This window comes from Miscanthus floridulus, chromosome 13, assembly GCF_019320115.1.
Source record: "Miscanthus floridulus cultivar M001 chromosome 13, ASM1932011v1, whole genome shotgun sequence".
NCBI lineage: Eukaryota > Viridiplantae > Streptophyta > Magnoliopsida > Poales > Poaceae > Miscanthus > Miscanthus floridulus.
In genome coordinates this window covers 65,135,731-65,144,365 of record NC_089592.1, presented here as the reverse complement: position 1 = coordinate 65,144,365, position 8,635 = coordinate 65,135,731, and the positions used below count along the sequence as shown (strand labels likewise).

The following is an 8,635-nucleotide window of genomic DNA, read 5'->3' as shown; positions in this document are numbered from 1 at the left end:
ATTATATAAAAAGTACTAACATTTATGCTACTGAATAAATATCATTAGATTAATTATGAAATATTTTTTATAGCATACCAACTTAGAGTTATAAATGTTAATAATATTATTTATAAACTTATTCAAACTTAATAAATTTTGGCTTAGTCTAAATCTAGATACTGGCATGTTCGGCTAGTATTAAAGTCGGATGAAACTGTTTTGTTATGAAGAAAAAATACTGACTGATAAGTTCAAGCGAACTGGCCCGTCTTTAGACCAGAGGTCGTCTTTAGACCAGAGGTTAGGTACCACTTTAGTGTCTGTGTCATGTACGCATGTGTTCCGCTTCTCATCGTCCATGCTTGCTGTGACTTGTGAGGTCCCATCCCATCCACGCGAATCTCATACCCTTCGAACGTTCGAATCTGATGCCGCTCGTCCCTACCCGACGTGTTCTTCACTTCTTCTGCTTGGAGTTTGGAGGCTTGGTCTGTTGGGCCATACCATACATAGATTTATAAACTGACTGATGCTGCTGTTTTGTCGTGAGAAAAAAATACTGTATTATACTTGTGTTTAGTGGGTGGAAAGTTAGAAATTTAGCTACTATAGTACTTTCATTTTTATTTGGCAATTAGTGTTCAATCATGAACTAATTAGGCTCAAAACGTTCGTCTCGCAATTTCCAACTAAATTGTCCAATTAATTTTTTTTTCGTCTACATTTAATGCTTCATACACGTATCGTAAAATTTAATGTAATAGATACTGTAACATTTTTTAGAAAAACTTTTCGCGAACTAACCAGAGCTATGATTGATAATGCGATAAAACGAACAGGGCGATAGTCCGTAGGAAGGCGTTGTGTCAGGCATGCGGCCTCCGGGACCACGTAAGCGTGCAGTGTCCAGGTCAGATCGATGGATTGTCTCATATCCTGTCAAAGTAGCTTGCAGAGGGAGGGAACGGACGGACACCACGTCTGACAAAAGCTACAATCTCCTATTGTTTTGCGTGTTGGGAGAAAACAACGGGCAGTTAGTTGGTTGGTTTTAGCCGGACTAAATTAGTTAGTCAATAGTATTTTTCTCTTATAATAAATTAACATTAGTCATTTCAAACTAACCCAAAAACTAACCAGCGAAAAGAGACGAGTCTGATAAAGTTGAGGTAGTTGGAGAAGGACGAGCAAAAGAATAGGCAAAAAGCCAAATGGACTTTTCTTACAGCACTAGTAGTCTCTGTTGTGAGATTATTAACCCCATTTCTCTTTTGCCTACGTGGACAATAATTCTGAGTTGAAGCCAACAACCTCGGAGAAATGGGGTACGCCGAGTTCTTCACTCATACCCTATGCTAGTATGGTCACGGCGACACGCGCGCACGCTGCTCTGTTGACCAACTTTTCAGTAGCTGAGCCGCCGATGATCACACGTGATGAACTATGGGGACTGGGGGTTCAGACCTCATTTTTTCAACCATGCAGTATTTTATGTTCGGACAGACTCGAGAAACTCATCCGTGTGCACAGGCACGACTGTACGCGTACGGGCAAAAGAGCTTTGCTTGATCGTGGTCAAGTCATGTCTTGGACTCATGGAGGAAAAGACGAACCAATATGGGATTTTTTTTATTTTTAACACTTTTTTTTTGTAAACTAATTTTAAATCTAAATTGTTTAATTTTTTTTTCTAAAACTAACACTTTTGGTCGCGCCTATTTTCCTGACGCGGCGAAACGTCTGTGCCGCGTCATACATGGTGGCGCACGTGAGAGGGATGACATGGCGATGACCAAAGCGCTGACCGGTGACGTGGCAGAGTCTGCCACGCCACCGATCTATGCATGGCATTGACGCGTCATCCCTCGCGGCGCGGCAGTCCCAGGCACGCAACGGAGACGGCGGGCTGCTGCGCCTACGCCTGCGCCACAGACAGGCACGCGCCGCGGATGCGACGGATTGGGTCACTTCACTTTCGTCGCGGGCTGTTGCGCCTGCGCCACAGACAGGCGCGCGCCGTGGATGCGACGGATTGAAGAATCCCCCGTCCGTCCGCGCACGCAACGGAGACGGCGACGGCGACACAAGCGCTGACGCGGAACTCAGAGAGACCAAGCAGACGGATTGTAGCAGTTTCGCGGGAATTCGACCCCAACGGCTACTTTATCAGTGGGGCTTATAAATACAACCTCCACCCGGCCATTTGAGATGTGTGGAGCTGAGAAAACATACCAAGAGTGTTGATACACCATTTGAGTGATCTCTACATGCATAGTGCTTAGTGTTTTATTAGGTGATTAGCATAAGTGCTTTGCGAAGTGCTTAGGTTGATTAAGACCAACGGGAAGAACAAGGTTGACACGATGATTTTCTCCTGAGGTTCACATGCTTGCCAACACACTACGTCCTCATTGTGTCGACCGCTCACTTGGTGGTTCGGCGGCTAATTGACATCACCCGCCAAGCCTGCACGTCGGGCACTGCAAGACCCTACCCCGGAAGTGAGGGTAGCTCAATGACACGCTCAACTAGAGTTGCTCTTCGCGGCTCCCGCGGGGTGAGCACAATGCCCCTCACAAAGCTCTTCTCCGGAGCACCGCACAAGCTTCTTGCGGGCTTTGACAGAGACCACCACCAAGCCATCTAGGAGGTGGCAACCTCCAAGAGTAATAAGCACCACCGGCTTGCAACTCAATCACCTAGTGTCACTCGATGCAACCTCACGATGCAATCGCACTAGAATCGCTCTCTCACACAATCGGATGATCACTATCAAGCATATGTGAGATGGAGAGCTCCCAAGCACTCTCAAGCATGGACACAAAGTCCCCTGAGGTGCTCTCTACTAGCCATGGCTGAGACACCCTTCTATTTATAGCCCCACAGGCTAAACTAGCCGTTACCCCTTCACTGGGCAAAACTCGGGATGACCAGACGCTCCAGTCAGATCGATCGGACGCTAGACCCCAGCGTCCGATCGTGCGAAGCACGCCACATCTCCCCTACTTCAAACGCTGATCGCCCGATCTCAACAGTCAAGTTGCGACCAGACGCTGCAGCTCAAAGTGACCGGACGTAGTAACCCCAGCGTCCGATCGTTTCCAGTGAGGTAACAGTCGCGACCGGACGTGTCCGGTCGGTCGCGACCGGACGCGTCTGGTCGGTCACGATCTGACTTAGCATCAGCGTCTGGTCCTTCTCCAACTTTTCTGCGTCGCCTACGTCACTATACATCAGCCTGACCGGACGCACCCTGCCAGCGTCCGGTCACTTTCAGCGCCAGCGTCAGGTCGAAGACCGGCGCCTGCACACTCTCTGCCGCCACTGACCGGACGCAGGACCCCAGCGTCTGGTCACTACGTGACCAGCGTCCGGTCCACTCTGTGAGACCCGATCTTTTCTGTATAGGGCGCTGGTGGTACCGTTGGACTATCCGCACTCTACGGGCGGACACTCCGCCGGTGGAGTTTCTAACCCTTCTCGCCTCTGTTTCATCGCCGAGTTGATCCACATCAACTCCAACTTCATCTTCTTTATAAATGTGCCAACACCACCAAGTGTACACTATCATGTGTATGTGTGTTAGCATTTTCACAATCATTTTCTAAAGGATTAGCCACTCAACTTGCCACGCCACTCAATCCTAGCGACGATGAAAAGTTAGATCACTCGAGTGGCACTAGATGACCGATATGCAAACAAGTTTGCCCCTCTTGATAGTACGGCCATCTATCCTAAACCCGATCACCAACTTCTCTACACACCTATGACCAGTGAAATAAAATGCCCTAAGTTATACCTTTGTCTTGCACATTCCATTCCATCTCCTCCAATGTCGATGCAACACATGCACCAACATGATCAACAATGATATGATCCACTTCATATCATCACGTGATCATATTGGTTCATTGATCTTGACTTTACTTGCTTTTCACCATTGCCTTCGTCCATCGGCGCCAAGTCTTGCTCAAGCTTCACTGCCACGCGGTCCATCGCTCCAAAGCCTCCGACTTGCCCTTCACACTTGCAACCGGTCCATCAAACCAAGTCTTGTCTTGATCTTCTCCACCTTGATCACATGACTCAATGTCATGTCCCATGTGCAATGAGCTCCTTCATCACCATATGTGTGAGCTTTGCAACATCTCCAAGCCATTTTCGCCTTCATGGCATATGTTGCTCACACACATGTACCTGTGGAGTAATCACCTGTGTATCTCACATAAACACAATTAGTCCACCTAGGTTGTCACTCAATTACCAAAATCACACAAGGACCTTTCAAGCTTTCCGCCTGTTGAACGGCGGCAATTTTTTTATGTTTGCTCTTATATGTATTTCAGGTGTGAAGGCCCTTGGCAGTTTAAATCGAAACTAAGTTGCTTTTCTGTGGCGTCATAAATGCAGGACATTTCTCATTTCAGACCAAACTAATAACAGACCCAAAACGACACAAATTGACTGCAGAGCAAATCCTAAGGCACTAAAATTGCATATGGTTACTAATAGGCAACCCCTACAAGGAAAAGAGACATATTGCATATCCTCAACACGAAAATTGTGGGGCTGGAAACTTGCAATTTACATCATTGCTGATTGCAACTAACTGAATGTTTTATTTGTTTTGTTTTCATGAATAGGAAATATTAATAGGAACATAGCACTACGACTACTATGGACAAGAATAATAAACAAAAAAAATCAGTAATATACTGTGGATGCATCTTATTTGTGCAGTAGTGCACCAACACAACTTTAAAGTAGCTGGAGCATATTTTACAAGCTGTGTGGTTTTCTAAACTCAAAATTGAGTATTCTACATGTGAGAAAATACTCTATTGGTATTTTCCAGATAACAAAATCATCAAGATTCGAAAATCGTCAATGAAGGTACAGGTCATGGTAAACTAGATTTTATCGAGACATGAAATGTACTCACATTTGCTTTAAATGCAGGCCTCAAAGCAGCCATCTCATAGTTGCAACAACCTGTAGAATGGACATTGCAGGACTTTAGCAAAGATTACAGACACCCAATGTTTAGAAGAATAGATGCAGCTGAAAATTGATGTATACAATCTTACCAAGGGACAATATGTAGTAGTAGTACATTACATCTCAACGGTCTGCAGCTTGAGGATCATCACAAGTAAACTTACAATTTTTTCCAATACATATCATCACAAGTAAGCTCCATTTGATCTTGGACCTAGACGATCTGAGGTTCCCTTACCAGGAAGTGTACACCATGACAGAGCAACTTCCATTGTACCAACCAACTTAGATGCATGCCTTGCTTGTTTAGCTACCTTTTCAAGGGGCAACCTAGCATCAACAGCAGCTCCAGCTACCTGTGAACCAGATAGGCCAATATCAACGTTAATAAATCTAGTACAACTTTCGTTTTTTTTCTCAAACAATATAGGAGAGTTGTCAGTCATTTCATTAAGATATGAGAAAACTAAGGGAGAAGGCATAGGACCTATTCCCAATACACTCAACTCACACGCCCACACCTAAAAAATGCTTTAATAGACACTAAGAACAAAACGTGAACCGGCTAGGTTGAAGGATCAGCTGAGAGAATAATTAGATGCTAAGAACAGGAACCGGAAGTAAACATGGTGCGACACTATGAGCCGAGAGAAGCTGACTCCTAGAACTGGAAGGAATGACAGGGTTGCAACAACCACCAAATAATGTAGCAGATTACAAAAAGTAACGAAATTGTAAACAGGACAATAGGAAGAGAGTAAACAGGCAAGGCAACGCAGTTGAAAAAAAACAATAAGATCTGTGTGGCCTTGAGGTCCGCATGGAGGTTCCACACAATCAAACAATAGAAATAAATCAGTCCTTTGTTCCATCCTCATTCTAAAATGAGGAGGAGGCGACCGACAGGAGGAAACAATAGAAACAACCAAACACGGAAAGGGGTTCCACACCCTGTATTCAACCTTTGTTCCATCCTCATTCTAAAATGCCCAAAAATCAAACAATAGAAATAAATCAGTCCTACAACATATTTTCAATTGATGAGTTTTAGAAACTACGGCATTGTGAATATTCAGAGCAGTAATTTATCCCAGAAATGGAAAGGGAAACAAATAAATCTATATATCATTGGGCATTAGCGCATCAGAAACTCAAAATTGCATCATCCATTTAGATGTCCTAAAGGGGAATCCGAGTAACCGAGTAAGATCATCATTTACAGAGTTGCAAGCCCAGAATGTTGTCACAAGATAACAGTCCAATACTTAGTTAGATTCAAGCTAATGAGTTGGCAGAAACCGAAAGTCTACTTTTTTATATATAACATTATTGCCCGTGCTAACGCTACGGTTCTCCCATTACTTAAACCCAAAGGAAACTAAAAAAACAGATCCTAATATCATCTTCTAGTTAAGATTTTTATCTTCACATGGTCGGAAGAAGAAAAATCTAACACAAAATCGAAGAAAAAATCAGAACAAATTATTGATCTGCAGTTTCAGATTTAAAACCACAAAAGCTATGATAATATAGCTTTCCATCACTGGTATCAGTGGAATAAAAGCGTTTGGGGTAATTGTTTCATCATCAATCAGCCAGCTCAAGAGTTGACAAATTGTACTCCAGAACCATCCAATCAGTATTTTAGTACCACATAGGTGCCGAAAATGAACAGATCTAACACTACAAACAACAGACCAGCAACACACTGCATGAATCTACGAAAAAAAAATGTGTAAAATTCCATGTCAAGTAATATAACAATATGTAGTCAGGCTACACAGTCAACTCTGTGATCTCATTGCCATTTCCTTCATGGACTCGAACCACAAATACATCCAACATACCATCAAATCCTAGAACAATCAATCAAACAACTAGAGAACCAGATCTACTGAACCAATGACCCCCAACAACAGAGTTCAAATCAAGGGACAGCGTGCGCCGTACCAAGGTACTTGCCGACCTCTAGCAATGGCGCCATGCGCCCTCGTTGTTGGAGACGGCCGCCACCCGCGCTGCTCGGGAGAGCTCGTCCAGGCATGACCTGTGCCGCCGCTCGGGGACCTCGTCCGGTCGCGACCCGCGCCGCCGCTCGGGGGACCTCGCACGGGCCCTCGCCGGCCACGGCCATGGAGGACTGCCCCGCCGTGGCCTTCGGTAGGTGTGCGTCGTGCCCGGAAATGTGCGCCGCTACACCTGGGCGAGAAGAGGATAGAGGAAGGGGAACGGTTGCAGCCGATCTCACCCACTGGAGAAGTGAGTCGATGCGTGGCCTTGAGGTCCACATGGAGGTCCACAGGTCAGAGGCAAAGACAGCAGACCACATCCAACATCCAGCAGACGCGTGCGAGACGATCCGACGGACAGAAAATCCATGTGTCAATAAACCAAGAAACACATAGCATTCCTGTTATTTTTTAAAAAAAATCCTCAAGGGTTAGCAACCAAAGGGGATTAATCCCCTCCAATCCCCATGTGGAATATGTGCATTCAAAGGAGCTCGATCGCGAACGAGCCAGTGGCTCAGTGGTAGTACTCGCGGTGGCGAGTCTGCCCGCCAGCGTTCGATCCCTGGCGATCGCAGCGCTGGTGACGCACCGGGTGTGTGCTGTGCAGCACCCATTTATAAATAGTGCCTCTTTCGCGTGATGCCACAATGGGATCGTGACGTGCCCATCGCCTACGGAATCTGAGGATTTCGGTGATCTCAACAAAGGACGCGGTCTTCAGATCCGAGTGTAGTTGTAGGTTTGTTTGTACACGGGTGGTGTGAGTAGTGTGCGTGTGTTGAGTGAGCGTGCGTGCGTGTGTACGAACAGATAACCCAGATAAGAGGAAAAAAAAAGGAGCTCGATCGCATTGTGTCACACTGACACACATAGTATTGGTAACGCGTTGCAGTCGGTCGTTGCCATCTCGCTTCTTGGCATCGGAAAGCAGCAGGCATGACGCGTTTCCTGTGACTGTGTGCCGTAGCTCCGCTACTTGTGAGAAACAGGCACATGCTTTGTTTGATTAACTTACAGTCGGAACGCATGCTTTGTGGTCTGAGGCTCTGAGCATACTCGTAGTTCTTGACTCATTACAGAAACGCTAGTCCTGTCTCTGAGTCAATTCATCGTGCTGAGCTTCGCCGCTCACCGGTCTTCCCTTGTGGACACCTGCCTGCGCTGCCAAATAGTCAAAGCAGCAGCCAGCAGGCAGCCAACTGCCAAATTGTCAAAGCAACAGCAGACCACCTTGCTCTTCGTCCATTGTGCAGCTTTAGCCTTGTTTAGATTGCCTCAAAATTTCAAGTTTTTCTTGCTTTCTTTGATTAATTTACAGTCGGAACGCATGCTTTGTGGTCTGAGGCTCTGAGCATACTCGTAGTTCTTGACTCATTACAGAAACGCTAGTCCTGTCTCTGAGTCAATTCATCGTGCTGAGCTTCGCCGCTCACCGGTCTTCCCTTGTGGACACCTGCCTGCGCTGCCAAATAGTCAAAGCAGCAGCCAGCAGGCAGCCAACTGCCAAATTGTCAAAGCAACAGCAGACCACCTTGCTCTTCGTCCATTGTGCAGCTTTAGCCTTGTTTAGATTGTCTCAAAATTCCAAGTTTTTTCACTCTCTTTCCATCACATCAATTTTTGGTTGCATGCATGGAGCATTA

At 45.8% G+C, this 8,635-nt stretch overlaps 1 non-coding gene and 1 pseudogene across 1 annotated transcript; both read right to left on the bottom strand.

Annotated features, from left to right (window-relative positions):
- Positions 1–6,119: 6,119 nt before the first annotated feature.
- Positions 6,120–6,202, bottom strand: LOC136502411 (small nucleolar RNA snoR60; annotated as a pseudogene).
- Positions 6,203–6,471: 269 nt separating this feature from the next.
- LOC136502408 (small nucleolar RNA Z194) lies at positions 6,472–6,577 on the bottom strand. The gene has a single exon (XR_010770553.1). It is a non-coding gene; the product is annotated as a small nucleolar RNA Z194 (small nucleolar RNA).
- Between the last annotated feature and the right edge of the window lie 2,058 nt (positions 6,578–8,635).